Genomic DNA, 16,492 nt, shown 5'->3' on the forward strand with positions numbered 1-16,492 from the left:
AGTCTTTCCATGGAAATCTCAAAAAGAACAACAACAACAACAAAAATAAATTGTTGAGCTCAAAACAATATTTTTCTTTAACTACCTTTGTTTTTTCCTTGTACCCTTGTTGTGTGACTTCCTTACTGGATCAGTATTAGCTAGGTGGCTACACTTGTAATCCTATAGGTTGATTATAATTTGATTCACATTGTACCCACATTGTGACTTTGCTGTGTAAGTTACTCCTGACAAAGGTCCTTGGTGGGAACACATTTCTGGGACCCCCTCCTGTTTCTCAGGAGTTATCTCTCAATAAACTTTTCCTACTCTTAACTTTGTCTTTTGGGATTCATTCTTCAATTTCAGAGGACAACAATTTGGCACACCTGACATCTCCCAGGTTGGGGGTTATATTTCTCCCCTATCATCTTCACCATTTTCTTGTCAGTCTCCTCAGCAGTCTTCTGATTTTTTACTTCACTGCAGTCACCCGATAAAACCTCACCTTGGCTTGTATTGATCATGTGCTTCCAATGTGTCTCCACTGGAGCTGCTTGGGGTTACTGGAATTACCTAACCAGACAGATAGCTACCACCATGAACACAGGTCTACCACCACTCACTGGGTTCTAATCCTATCCACTAGTCCTTTAAAGTTTTCCTAGTCTGCTGCCCACAACAACAACTTAAATGCTAACCATCGACCTCAGATCCTAATCCATCCTAACCCATCACTCAGACTCTAATAGAGCCCACTCCACATTTCCCACCAACACATCTATTATCTTATTGCTGGAGTGGTAGAAGTTCTGCACCCTACTACCCAGCTTCTTTTTGTAATCAGCAGAGTGATATGGATCTTTAAAATGTAACTTTTTTCTTTAGAGGCAAGCCAAACTTGTCTCTAAACTTCTTTAGGCGGAGGCACTACTCCTTCTTTCCTCGGCTCAGATGAATGGACAGAATATGCAGGTGCTTTCCCCAGAAGGTGAGGGTCTAGTTTCTTTTCCACAGGAGTGAAAAAGGGTTGGGAAGAATGAAGCATGCTTGGTGTTGTCTATCATCTCATTGTATCCCTCTCTTCTCTGTTCTTTACTATAAAAGGACTTTACACATCTGGATGCTGTGAGATGGTGACTAGTGGCAACAAGAGGCTTCTCTATCTCTTTGGAGAGAGGTCCGAATAAAAATTTTTTCCTTTTCACCAAAAATAAATGACCTCTTGTAGTTTGTTTAGTCAGCTGGCAGTTAATGGACCGGAACAGCTAATAACATTTCTTTCACTCAGACACTGACTCTCCCACTCACTGTTGTGTAATAAGGCATTTGTCTGGTCTTTATCCCAGGTTCCTAGTAGGAGTTTCTAAAACCTTTGAAATTTCTTGGTAATAGAAGTATCTTGGTTATGCTAGTGAGATATAGGGCCTCAAGGTAGTTTCAATTACATGTTGGAAGGCTTGGGGCTTTCAGCCACCTGATGTCATCTGGCCCTCCAAACCTCCATGCAGGAGAGGGGCAGTGCAGGTTGAGTTCATTTGATCAGTCTTGTTTACATAATGAAACCTCAATAAAAACTCTGGACATTGGAGCTTGAAGGAGCTTCCTGTTTGGTGATAGCTTCCTGTCCCCACAATGATATGCAGAAGGGTGATGCATCTTGTTTCCTCAAGGAGAGGGCACAGAAGCAGAGTTATTTATGTACCTGATCTCTATGCATCTGGCTAGCCCTTCTGATTTGTGTCCTTCATAATAAAATCATAATGACAAGTATAGCACTTTCCTGAGTTCTTTGAATCATTCTAACCAATTAATTAACCTAAGAGGGTTGTGAGGACCTCTGACCTACAAAGTTGTAGTGCCTTGGTGATCCCTGAAATAGGCTTGACATCTGAAATAGGGGAAGTCTTGTTGGGGAACATGCCCATAACTTGGGAGGCTGATGATAACTATGGGTAATCAGGACAAAACTGAGCTGCAGTAACCCAGTTGGAGCTGAAATAGCCTATGTGTCTTCGCATCTACTTTTCTGCTTTGGGCTCTCTTTAACTTTGTGCTCTCTTCTGGCTCTCACCAAACCCACTTAAAATCACAAAGGCAACACCTACTCCCTACCCATCACTCTGTTTCTTTTGAAAGGTGCCTTCATTTGCTTTTCCTCCCATGTCTCAGCCCTCAACATTTTTTCTTCTTCCCACCACTTAATCAAAACATCTCTCCTGAGGGTGATACTTGGTCTCACAGTCAATGAAGGATTCTTTTTTTCCCCCATTAAGCTTATTGTTACATTTCAGGTATACACTATGATGACATTCATCATTGGGAATTTGTACCTTTTACATGATATATTTTAGTTCTTATGTTTTCCCTATTCCCCTGCCCTCCCTTCAATCCCTCCACCCCTTCCTATTTATAAAGACTTCATTTCCATTTTTTCCTTTCACTTCTTTCCTTTCCCACCCCCCTCCCACTTCCCCTTCCCCTTTCCCTTTGGACCTTTTCTTTCTATTTCACATCTATTATGCATTTTTAAAAATCGACTCCTCAGCAGCATTTCACATTATTGACAATTTTCATTCCTTCTTGAGCTACCACTTCCTCTGGCCTTCATTTTTGAAATAGTACACTTTTTTTTTTTTGGCCGTTCCTTTTCCAGTCTCATATGACCTTGTTCAGTCCACGTCTTAACTGTTTCACACTGCACACTGTCTACTTCCCACTCTCATCTTTGATTCCTTGCTCATTGCTGTGGGTTGGATATGATTTTCAAGTGTCTCCCCAAGGCTCACTTGTTGAGTGCTTGGTCCTTAGTGTGGTTCCATCCTAGGTGGGACATAGTGGGAAGTCCTCAAATCATTGGGAGCACACTTTCAGAAGGGATTAAGATAGTGCTTCTGGAACCTCTGAGTTAGTTCTCTTGAAGGAAGCGAGTTGTTGCAAAGGCCTGACCCCTGAATTACACATTGCCTTCCTGTCTGGAAATATGATCTCTTACACCTGTAGGTGTGATGCCATTGTGGTGCCATCCACCAGGAGGCCCTCACCAGAACTGAGCTGATGCTGGTGCTGTACCCTTGAACCTCTAGATTGTGAACTAAACAAACTTTTTTTAATAAGTAGCCTGTCTCAGTAGCATGTTACAAAAAAACATGCTAATGCACACATGGCTGTTTTATCATCCACTCAGATACCTGGGAGTCTCACCTTGAGTCTTCTCACTCACCAAACTCAGTATCCAATCAATCATTACATCTTGTTCCTTCTTCTTCTCACATATTCCACGTCTCTGGGAATCTATGTTCTCTGCCTCTCTTGCTGTGTTCTAGTCAACGACCTTTGGCTCACCTCCTCAGTGGTCTCTCTCCTGCTAGTTGTGTGACTTTCCAATCATGTCTTTACCCTGCAGACAGGGTGTTATTTCCAAAATTATGTGGAACCTGAGCATGTTTGGGACCTGCCCATGGCAGATGCCAGTGATATTTTGCTAAGTGAGTGAATGAATGTTATATGCTTGCTTAAAACCCCCAATAGTCTCCCATGGCTCTTACAGTTTAAACTATTTGGCACAATTTTATGTGACTTGACCTGGCCCTGCACAATCCTCTGTTTGGCCTTGAATATATCATGCTTATTTTCCGTCTACTTGGAACACCTTTCCTCCCTTGGATTTCAGTTTTCATGGACCTTTTCCTGTCCCACCTGCCATATGGTTCTATGTCATGTCCCGCTCCACCTGCAATACACTTAATGACATTTTATTGCACTTGCCTGTAATTCACATCAACCAGCAGTTCCTCAGCAACCCATCCCTTCACATTCTTGACAACACTTGGAGTGTAAACATACTTTAAGTTTTTTTTCATTTTATTGAGTTTATTGGTACATTCCAGGTATACAGTACAGTTACATTCATTATTGGGATCTTGTACCTTTACATGACAGGTCTTGGTTCTCCAGATTTTAAGTTTTAAGAATCTATTTTGTGTAATGTGATACCTTGTGTGGCTTAATTTCCATTTCTCTAATTTTTGATGAGGTTGAGAGTCTTATCAAATGTTGATTAGCCATTTGTAATTTTTTGGTGAAATACTCATGTGTTTTCCTTCTGGATTCTTTTTCCTAATTGTAGGAATTCTTCATATGTTCTAAAAACCAATCTTTTTTGAGATGTACAAGTGTCAAACACCGTCTTTCTGTTTACAGCTTGTGTTTTCACCTTTCATTAGTGCTTCCTCAGTGAAAAGAGCTTAAAATTTGAATTTTTGGAAACTAACTGTGCTGTCAACTTTGGAAAATGTTATCCCAATTTACTGTGTTGAGTTGGCATTGTACAGAAATTAACAGCCATATTGGTCTAGAAATGTTAATTTTTTTCCATTTGTACAGGGGTAATGCACTGCATTAAATATGTAAGGTCATATCTATGTGGGTTTGATTACAGAAACTAATAAAGTATTCTCTAAATAATGAAAAAAAGAATAATATAAGACTACAAGAACAAGAAGCAATTTAAATATGTTCAGGGACCATTTTCATCTTCAGAATTAAGGATTATTTTAATTGTACATCAGCCTTTTCTCTTTTACTTTCCTTTTTAGTTTTATTTTAGGATCCCCTATTTTTAATGTTCATACAGAGATTTCTTTAACTGAAATACTGAATAGTTTCTCTTGGGTAAAAAACTATAATAGTACACAAGATCCTAATGAGATAATTAATAATGTGAAATAGGAAGTAAAGAGCTAAAGATGTAGGAAAAGTGGGAAGGGTGTGGGAAAGGTAATAAGGAAGGGGAAAAAATATGAGAAACTGAAAAAATGGAAATAAAGTGTTTGTAAATGGGGAAGGGAGGAGGGGGTGAAGGGAGGGCAGGGACAAGGGGAGCAATGAGAATCAAGACCTATTATGTAAAGGTACAGGATCCCAATAATGAATGTAACTGTATTGTATACCTAGATTGTACCAATAAACTCAATAAAAAGAAAAAATATATTAAAAAATGAGGTTAAATTGATCAGTTTTTTTAATCCATGGCTTGTGCTTGGTGTCTTGTGTAAGCAATGCTTCTCTGCCTTAAAATGACAAAAATGTTCTTCTATATTTTGTTCTAACAGTTTTAAAGTTTTGCTTTTCTCATTTAGCTACATTTCACATTTACTACATTTAAGTGGGTGTGAAAATGTCTACTGTCATGGCTGTGAGAGAGAAGTTGTGTGTTTCTGGAATGAAATATGTTTTAATTAAATTAATTATTTCCCTTTTTCAAGGATGGGAGGCATTTGAGGCAGACTTTGATGGGTGGGTGAAATGTAATCAGGTGGTGATTGGCAGAGAAGGGCCAAGAGGTAGAGTGAAAGGGCTGGAAAGAGGTGTTGGGGATGGGGACAGGGAGCAGGGAGCAGGCCAGTTAGCACTGGTAGAGGAAGCGGGGGTGGAGAATATGAATCTGCATCTACCAGGGGAGACAGGTGGACAATCAAGGTGCAAAGGACGTGGCTTTTTAGGAGTTCCAATAGTCACTATTATTCTCCATATGCTTAGCTGTATGTAAGCTGAGTTCTGATCCCTCTCTTCATCTCTCCATCTTTATAAATCCAGGCACTGGATCTATAAAGATCAGGACAGGGAGGGAGTACATGGTGGGGGAGTAAGATCAGTGCTCAGAGGAGCAGAAACACAAATGGAGGCCTACCTACAATTAGGAGAGGATGAGGGCTTTGGTCCAAGGAGGAGGAATAGTGGGGCTTTGGAGGGGTTGGAATGCTGTTAGACCTGACTTCAGACTGGTAGTAGGTATTTTCCCTGAAATTGGAGTAGAGAATGATGGTAGGACTGGGCAGCTTCAACTTCATAGTTCATCAACATAGGAACACTTGAAAACTATTTGGAAAAACTCAAGTGAGTGGCCTAGAAATTCTGGGTTGGTTCAGGAAGTGCCTAAAATCTGCTCCAGGGCTATATATATCGATCTCAAGACCTTGCACTTACATGGTAGGAGTGGTGCCCCTGAGCTAAATCTCCAGCCCTCTAGAGTCATATTTTTAGCTGCACACTTGATAGTTGCCTGGCTGACATGTATACATCTTCAACTTAAGCAGAACTCTTGACATCTCTGCCTAGCCTCTCTCTCCTCAGTCTTGTGGTCCTCACTAAATAGTACTCTAACCACCCAATTGCTTATGTAAAAATCTATATACTCATCCTTGATTCCTCCCCTTTCCCTCACTACCTGTACCACACCTGTCAGTGATTTTGGTGGGCTTGGGACATGCAGTCCATCCTGCCTTTGTCTTGCTGGCTCATTTCAGCCACTTCTCATGAGTGCCCCACCCTCCTCCTTCTCAGAGGTCTCCCATCACCCACATTGTGCTGCCTTTCAAGTCAGATGTGTACATAAATGCAACCATGAAACTTGAAGTACTACTGATACTACTGGGTGGGGTTACATTTGTCATTTTTTTTTCCTTAAACCTTTTCTAGTTTTGTCTGAAAGCACACCACCTTTTTTTTTCACCTGCCTACTAGATGACAGAAGATACTAACTTTTGGAACACCCAGCTTTAATTATTCTTACATTGAATACAGGAGTTATTCTTTGTAAAGTGTAACTGAGTTTTCCAGAACAAACAAAAAAGTTGGAGTGTGCCTATAAAGCATGACTCATGGAATCAGATTCTCTGGATGATCTCAGCAAGTCTCCAGATTACTATCAAAGAGCTTTGTTGGCTGCTGTGGGGAGTGTTGGCCCTTTGGTGAGGCTACAATATTTCTAATGCTTTACCACAGTGTCACTTGCCCAGGTGATCCTTGTTTGTTTCCAGGTGTGACCTGTTGAAGATCTGACTCTGGGGCCTAGTAAATGATACTCAGATTCACAAAGGATTGATTGATAAGTTGGAATACTTTATGATGAGTGCCACATTTACAGTAATTGTATTTGGGCAAGCTTGAACTAAGGTTACAGTCCTAACACACCTTTGAGGACTATAAAGTTAAAATTTGGGTTTTCCTAGAAAATCTGAATATGTGATTTCCATTGACATACTTCTCTGGGAACTCTGATTTTCAAACTCTTAATATAAAAGATGTGGGAACTAAATTATAAACCAGACTTCATTACTGCCAATTTTCTTGCTAGTGCCTAATTAATTTCTATCATTTCCTAGCCAGGATTCATTAAGGTTTTTTCATTGTCTGTTGAATAAAATTCACACACCTTCTTTTTTGACCAAGTATAGATCCTGCAGGGTTCCTCTGACTCAAAACAAAAAAGCTTTAGATAAAACAAATTTTTAAATACATTTCTGGACTCCCAAGAAAAGGCAACCTCTAAGCTGCTCCTTCTGTTGCCCACCTCAGTGCTCCCTCCAAAGTGAGAATCCAGACTGGTGGTGAGCAGCAGGCACTCTTCATCAAATGTCTGTGTCCAAAATTGTAGGTACCTAATGAAATAGTTGTAAAATAAGTAAGACAAATCTAGCAGGACACTAAAAGAAAATTTATATATTTGTCCTCAGAAAGGGAGATTTCAATTTGTTTATTTATTTATGGTACCGGGGATCAAACTCGGGACTTTGCACTTGCTAAGAAGGAGATAGAACCACTGAGCTAAATCCCTGGCCCTTCAACTTATTTTTTAAAATTAGGTAAAGATCAAACTGATAAAATATTGTTAAAATTTAAACAATACCGTTAACAAGCCTGGGTTAGTCAATATATATTGAATATGTAACTAGCCACCAAGTTCATATGGACTTTATAGAACTTGACCAGGCACCTAGACCATAAAGAATCACTATGATACAGAATGAAGCACAAATTTATGAGTTAGGAATTCAAAACTTCTTTGCTCTCCTCTATTTTCTAACTTTATCTTCCACCACACTTCAATGCACACACTGTATACTTCCTGCATTTAATCTTGATTGTCAACTAGATTAATTAAGAGATGCCCAGTAGATTATGAAAGCATACCTCTGGGGATATTTCCTGGGGGATTGGCATGAAGGCCAGCACACTGAAGGGGAGACCCATCTTGATTGGAGATGACACAGTCCAATGGGTTTGTAACCAGATAGAATAAAAAGGGAAAGAATGATGAAGTTGGCCTTTGCTTGAAAGGCTCCATTCTGCTTGAGCAGCTATGTCTTTTGCTGCTGCCATTTCCTGGATATCCAACTCCAGCTTCACATTTCAACATGGACCTACACCAGTGACACTTAGGGAGCTTACAGATCTTCAGTCCTACATCCCTGATTCCTCTTGTTTTGTGGCTTCTAGCTTCTTGGGCTGAGCAGCTGCTAGATCCTCCGGCTCTCCAGCATGAAGAATGCTATTGTGGACGATCCAGCCTCTGATCCTGCAAACCTATCTAATTAGTCCCCTTGCATGGGGCCTTCTCTCTCTCTCTCTCTCTCTCTCTATCTATCTAACAATCTATCTATTGATTCTGTGCTGCTAGAGAACCTAATTAAACCACTATTTTTCATGTTCTGTCAGTTCAGATCATGCCAGGGAGTAACTAGTACATATTCTTCTATTAAATCCTATTTTATTGAGCCATGCACTCTAACATAATGCCCTATTGGGGCTATTCTCTCATTTTCTTAGATTATCTTTTCTTTCATCTCCACTATATTATTTATCTCATCTGTTCTATGGCACAGTTTTTTTTTTTTTTAACTTCGTGTCTGTCTTTCTGTTTTCTAGGCCCTATGTTCTTCCAGAGGTTAGGATCATTTCCTTTTTATGTGCACTCAGTGAGTGCTTAGTAAATGGCGATTTACTTGGATTGAATTCTATTTAAATAGGAATATTCCACATCAAAGTGGCTTTTGAGTCATTACTTTCTTTCTCTAGTGTAACCAGGCCATGTGGCACCATATCAAACATACAGCAGATTCATGTGAAACTTTTACTTAGTGCTAATGAAATGTAGGGGAATATGCAAAACTGAAACCTTCCATTTGGGACCAACTCAGGAATGTGGCCCAAGTGTGGTGGTGAGACTTTATCATGAAGTAACTATAAGCAATTTATAACTGTTTACTTATTTCACTTTTTTTTTTTTTTTTTTTTTTTTTTTTTTTTTTGGTACCGGGGATTGAACTTGGGACTTTGTGCTTATAAGGCAGGTGGCAGAACCACTGAGCTAAATCCCCAGCCCCTTATAACTGTTTACTTAAATATGAATTTACTTCCCAAGCAGGCAACTGAGGTTTGAGATTTTATTGATGCAAACCATTGATAATGATGTCAACACCCAGAGCATTTTTACCCTGCAGTTTCTGAAGAATTCTGTTTTGCATTCTTTAACTAATATTTATCTTAGTTGACAGCCTAATTGAATGTTTGGAATATCTTCATAAGTGATGTGGTGATTTTAGAATTTACTCTGAAGCTACTATTTCTGGAAATTAACAGCACAGCCATGTAAGTCCTGTTTGTGATGCAAAATCTGTGTGTAGGAAAATGCTTATCCCTCTGTCCTCTGTAATAGTATATGAGCCCCATTTGCACCCACAAAGAAATTGGGTGGTTAAAGTGCAGTTCTGTAGGAAAATGTATTAAAAAATTGTCTCTGTTTTACTTGGTTGGAAATCATCTATCAGGAGGTGGTTCCTTATGACCATAGCCCATGTAAATGGATAAAGGTTCAGAGAACATCAATTTACATTTGCAAAGAAATTTTCTCATGTTTTAGATAGCTGAAAAAGCTGACAGGTCTCTAATTTTGGAGAGAAAGTTGTTGCCCTTCGTGGTTTGATTTACTTCAATGCTGTATCTAATTTTGTTGCAAAGTAGTCTGGATTCTTCAAAAAAGTTGAGTTGTACAGTGCTGAGAAGTATTGAACTATTTAGAGAAGCTGAAAGGCATAGGCCTGAGAGATTATTTAAATTAATTTAAAGACGGACTTCCTGACACCCACCTTTGTTCTAAATAGGAGCTTAGACATAGGAAGAGGGGAAAGGATGAGTAAGGACTCTGGAATGGAATATGTGATTTTGATATGCCTTTGAGATTTATAGGTAGAGCCATCCAGTGGGTGAATTATATGTTTCTCAGTAGCTAGCATGTACCTATTGACCTTGCAGAATATATGATATTAGGAACAAATGTGATAAATTACTTAAGATAGTTCCTATAGGGCCTCACCTATAGTAAGTGCTTGGTCAATTCCTTAAGGAAGATATGAGTGAGTGAAACTTTGGAGCTCAAGTTAAAAACAAATCAGACAGCAAATCCTGGCCCCTCTAAGTGTACCTAATTCTGAAGGGCAGATTTGAATGGAGATGGTAGAGATAGATGTCTGAGTGTCTGGGAGACCAGTGTGTCTCTGGATAGTACCAGGCAAGGTCAGAGTGGATGGTATGGGATTGAACAGGGTCTAAGCTATGTGATCATAGACATTCTCTAAAATTCAGACTAATTTTTTAAAAAGAGGATTAAGGTAGTTCTAGGAGTTTCAGTAAGAGCAGAATTAAATAAACAGAATGAGGCTCAGCCATGCCCTCCCCTGTAGGCACCATTGCCACTATCTTCAGCTCCAGGAGGGCCTGCTCCGCGACCTCCCCTGCAGGCACCACCACCATCTTCAGCACCAGGAAGGTAGCCCCTCGGGCACCCCTGAACACCCCCCTTGTGCTTTCAGACCTCATGATTGTGCCAGTCTTTAGATCTACTATGTAGAGGCAAAGGTGGTCATAAAGGGTATTTTCTGGTGCTCTCAACTTTGAACATCTTTAAAGAAGGGGCAGGGGAAACCAGTAGTAGAAACTGAGAGGAGTTCAGGAGGTCAGGGAACTCAGTCTGGGCCTTGCAGCCCAAGGTCGGTCTACATCATGGGGTATAAGCTAGCTGAGATCAGGGGACTTGGCTCTGCACATGGCAGCACATGTTGTATATTATGACAGGTGTGATATAGTCTGAAAGAGGCCCTTCAAACTCATTTTTTCCTTTTTTTCATTCCACTCTGCAAATTCTTTTTTTTTCTGTCCTCTTTCTCCAACTCAGTCTCTTGCTCCACCATATTATCCCTCATCTCCCTTTTTGTTTCTACTCCTTTCCTAACTCAGATTTCTTTTTTTATTATTATTTTTTCTCTTTTCTTTATGTTCTTTTCTTATGTCATTCTACCTCACTCAAGGGATATTATACTTCTTTTCTGTTTATACCTTTTGAATTTAACAGTTTCCCGACAATTGTGTGGTCATTCTACATCTTCTGGCTTCATGTGAAACCTTCTCTAATTCTTTCTTATTTACTCCTCTTGTCCTAACTCTGTCTTAAGCCCACATCCAAAATGGTAAATATCTTTATTGAAAAGTTTATTCACTGCAAACATATTTTGGATTGCTTCTTGATTTTAATTTAATTCACATGGTTTGTAGGTGATAGACTGATGACTACTACAAGTTGTCAATTTTCAAGTTGTGCTTGTTCATATTGTGGGGCTGATTGCCTCAATTAGGATAAAGTATTGTGATTGATTTAATGAGCTGTTTTCTTTGGTACTATGAAAATGAGAATGTCTATGAGTCATTAGAGACCCATGGGCTGAAGCCCAACTATATCAGGAAGATTTAAGTAATAACCTAAAGGTTAAACTAAGGACAACCCAAAAACAATAGTAAAAATGAGAAAATGCTTAAGCAAGATACAGGGACAGACTTCCAGTCCATCAATGGCAAACAGTAGGGCAGGTGAGGATAAAACGTCTGACAGTGAACCATCAGGACACCCTGAACACAAAGCACAGGAAGTAATAAAACTGATCATTCAGGTTCTAGAGAAATTTAAAACAGAAGTAATTTCCCAGATAATCATAGAGATGACAAGCAAAATGAAAGTTATAATTTGAGACTCTAGAACAGAAACTGAGAGGAAATTAGATGAGCTCCAGACCACAATAGAAGCCATGAATGCCCAGCATAAGAAAGAATTGGAAACAATAAATGCCCAATATAAGAAAGAAATGGAATCCACAGGGCAGATTCGAGCAGATATCCAGGAGATCAAAAACTCCATTGAGAGGGTTCAGAATATAAGAAAAGAGTCTGAAGATAGAATCTCAGATATAGAAGATAAAATTGCAGTCAGTGACTGTGAAGAGAGGTCTCTTAAAAACAGTAGGGGGTCATGAGAAATTGATCCAACAACTCTTAGATGATGCAAAGAAGAATAACATAAGACTGATAGAAATCCAAGAAGTAGCAGGAGAAAATGCAAATGACTTAAAAAAGCTATTCAAAGAATTAATTATAGAAAACTTCCCAAACAGAGGGGAAGAATTTGACATACAGATAAGTGAGGCATATAGTACTCCAACTAGCCATGATAAAAAAAATGTACACCTAGATATAATAATCAAGATCCCAGAAATCCAACAGAAGAACAAAATACTAGAAGCAGTAAGAGAAAAGAAACAAATCACATGCAAAGGAAAGCCCATCAGAATCACAGAAGACTTTTCAACACAAACCCTCAGATCAAGGAGAGCCTGGAGTGAGGTATTTCAAGTCTTAAAAGAAAACAACCTCCAACCTAGACTGATGTATCCTGCAAAACTCTCTTTCAAAGTAGATGGGGAAATAAGATACTTCCATGACAAAGAACACCCGAGAAACTTCATGAACACCGAAGCAGCACTACAAGGAATTCTAAACAATATCCTAGAAAAAGACAATGAAGGTAACAACACAATGAGACCCAACAGAGCAAATCAAATAGGCAAGGTAAGAAACTAAAAGGAGAAGGTGAAAAAAACATGACAATAATAAGTTAGTACATATCAGTTATAACCATCAATATCAATGGCCTCAATTCACCAATCAAGAGAAATAGACCGGTAGAATGGATTAAGAAGCAAAATCAAATAATATGTTGTATACAAGACACACCTAGTGCAAAAAGAAGCCCATAGACTGAAAGTGAAAGGATGGAAAACTTTTTCATTCAACAGGAGCCTAGAAAAAAGCAGGGGTATCAATTTTATTCACAGACAAAGTAAATTTCAAACCAAAACTGATTGAAAGAGACAAAGAAGGCCACTACATCCTTGTGAAGGGAGCAATTCAAGAGGAAGAGATAACAAATAATTTATTTTTAATCTATTGAGTATGTTAGAAAGCACATATGCTCCTTTTCTCTTTTCTTCTTTTTTCTTTCTTTCCCTGTTGCTGGAGATTAACCACAGCACATTGTTCTGGCTAGGCAGGTGCAGCACTACTGAGATAAATCTCAGGCTTTACGTCTCATATTTTTAAACTTTATCAACACATTAATCTTTGTTTTATATGTTGGTCTAACAAATTGATCAGTTATTTTGGTTCTCATTTTCTTTGCTTTTTTAGTTGAGAATTTATGAAATCTATATATATGAGTAGTATGAAACGTATTAAAGTCCATCCATCATTCTCCTCTCTCATCTCTGCCTTCTGAAAACTTCCTTTTCTGTCACTACAGCTTGTTTGGTTGGAAATTTGTTAAGGCAAATTTTGTTATGTTATAAATACATCTTTGTATCTATTTCCTACTGATAATGAATATTAATTTTTAAGTGAATTTTATCATATCCATACTTAAATAAATGGATAATAAATCATTAATATTATTCAGTATCTGGTACATATTACAAATTCTCCAACTGCCTCAAAGATGACATTTTTTTACTCAAATCACACAAATCACAAACATCCCACACATCACTGCACTGTTTTATTATACCAAAGTATATACTGTATTGTAGAAAATATGCATTGTATATATGTGTGGGGGGGTATGTTTTTGCACATATGTGTACACTATTAAATAAGAAACATGGTCATGAATGTGGTAGGATTTTGCACATTTAGCATATCGATAGTTTCTCTGCCAACCTTATGATTTCTCTAAATTGCATGCTTGATTTAATTCATAGTCATTTGTTTGGGAAGAATATTACATATGTATTGGTGTTAAATTCTATCATTATGCTTATAAAAATATAATAAAAATAAGTATGGGATATAAATAAAATAGAAACAGAAAAATCTGATCTTAAAAATGTGAACTCTTTTACAGGAAAAGAGTACATGGATCTGGAGATTGAAAGAAACGCTCTGACCCTGAGTGTCATCTACCTGTGAGCACGCCCCTCCTCAAATCAGCCTTCAGATACGGTAATGAGACATTGCCAGACACCTTGACTTTAATACAATCTTAGAATGTTCTTCCTCACAGTGGGGTCTGTGACTGTGCAGGAATGACCTTTACACCAGTTACTTGGTGTAGAGCTCCCCAGAAGATAGGGTGTAAGGCGAAAAGCTGGGCTGGGCTGATTCAGGAGGTCATAAGGTGGGTCCCCAGAGTTTACTCAATGGCTTTCCTCCATCCTCTCTATTCATTCTATTTTTTTTTATTAGAGATTGAAAACATACATGACAACAAGAAATGAAGATACTAAATAAAAATTTCAAATATACATATATATGACGGCAAAAAAGGATATGAAATAAACAAAAATTTATGCAACAAACTGATAATCCAAATACATTATTAGTTTGATATGATCTTCAAACATTGTATTTTCTTTCTCATTTTCTTTTCATATAATATTTTTGAAATAATGTATTTACAAATAAAACAAAGTTATATATTATAGTTGAGAAACTGTCCTCAAAATTTTATGATTTATAAATTCCTTGGTATTATTAATTTGATAAATATCATATGCTTGTTGATTGTATGTTTCTTGGGATTCCTCTCTTCTGATAGCCCGTGATGTGCAGAATGATCCACTGAGTTATTGCAATCCTGAAAGTTTCCGACTTTCCAGGTGACAGGAAGGTCTGAGATATGAGAGTAAAAATGAGGCCCCAGGGACTATGTGCTTATGAAATGCTCAAAACTTTCCCAGGTCAGAAAAATACTAGGGAAAAAATTTGGCATTTTCCTTATTCCAGATTGATAAAAATGAATGACATTCACAGTGAACTGGAGGTAAGTGCAGTTGGCACTGGGGTCTGCCTAATCCAAATAGTACAGAGGTTGTAGAGCTGGAGGAGCACATCTACTTCTCAGGCAGAGCCTGAACAAATGCCTCCACACTGTTGGATCATGTTCTAAGGCCAAACTCGGGACTATCAGGTGGAGAGAGTGGTGGGTGATGGCCTAGAACTCCACTCTGATGCCTGCCTCACGATGATTGGTGGAGAACTTCTTGGGGAACTGGCAGGAGAACTTCTCTGCACAACTCAATATTCAACTGATAGCATGTGAGGCTGGGCTGTGGCTCTCAGAAAGCCTCTTTAGACTAAGTTTACTTTCTTTGAACAGCTATGCTTGAAGAACTTGACTTGCTAGCTGGATGTGGTGAATGGTCAGCAGGTAAAAAGACTACAGGCAGACATGGGGTAGACATGTAAAAAAAGCAAGCAAATATTGTTTGTTTTGAAGACTGCTGGGGACATATCCTCAAGAAGATACCCCAAGTTTTGAGCTTGAGCCCTATAGGTAATGTTGACAGACAGGGGTAGTCACACCCATGAAAATCCAAGAAGTCTCGCCTCACCCTTCTTCCTTAGTTCCCACAACAATCCTGAGTTATATTAAGGAACACTTGTCCACAGTCCTCCAAGTGGTGGATAGTGATGCTTTTGGTCATCAAGAATGCTAACATCCACTATATATTTATGATGTTATTTTATCTTACATTAAGCACTGGCTCTTACTATCTTTCATTCTTTTCAAGGGCATAAACCAAGACTAGAGGAGTTGTATTATTCAGCTTCCTGTTGCTGCGGAAAAAAATACCTGACACCTGAAATTGAAAGGAGGAGAGGTTTATTTAGCTCAAGATTTCAGAGGATGCAGTCCATGGTTGCCTGGCTCCAAAGTAGAAACATGCACAAGGGCTTGGTGGTGGAAAGCTGCACCTGACATGTCAGCTAAGAAGCAGAGGCCTGGAGAAGAGTGTGAGAGGAAAGGACTAGGAGCCAGATGTACTTCCAGAGGTCATTGCTTCATGATCCACAAAGACACACTCAGAAGTATGCTTTACTAATCTGCTGGGCATCTCCTATTCCATGAAATTGACTATCATGATCAAAAGTCATAGAAATCAAGTAAGTCAAGTAACTTGTCCAGGTATCCATAAATAGGAAGTAGCAGAGATGATCTGAACCAAAGTTTGACTGTCTTTCATATTTCTTCATAAACACGCCCTCTCAAGATTCATCTTCTATGACTCCCAACAGTCACAGATATCAACACAAGAGCATAAGGAGAAGAATACCTCAAAAAAAACAAGCAAAAAAAAATGCAAAAACCAACCAAACAAATAAAAAACAACCCCCCCCCAAATATTCCTGGGCATTAGGAACCTTTTGTCATTCATTGAGTCATTAACCTTGGGAAACAATCAGTGAAAGATCACATAAAAACACACATGAAATTAATTTTATAGAGAGATGCTGTTACAAATTTAATTGAAAATGCAAATATGAGTCTTAGATGCAATTTAAAACTTTCTAG

Source organism: Fukomys damarensis, unplaced genomic scaffold (assembly GCF_012274545.1).
Source record: "Fukomys damarensis isolate Sample0158 unplaced genomic scaffold, DMR_v1.0_HiC HiC_scaffold_9, whole genome shotgun sequence".
In the NCBI taxonomy this organism is placed as follows: domain Eukaryota; kingdom Metazoa; phylum Chordata; class Mammalia; order Rodentia; family Bathyergidae; genus Fukomys; species Fukomys damarensis.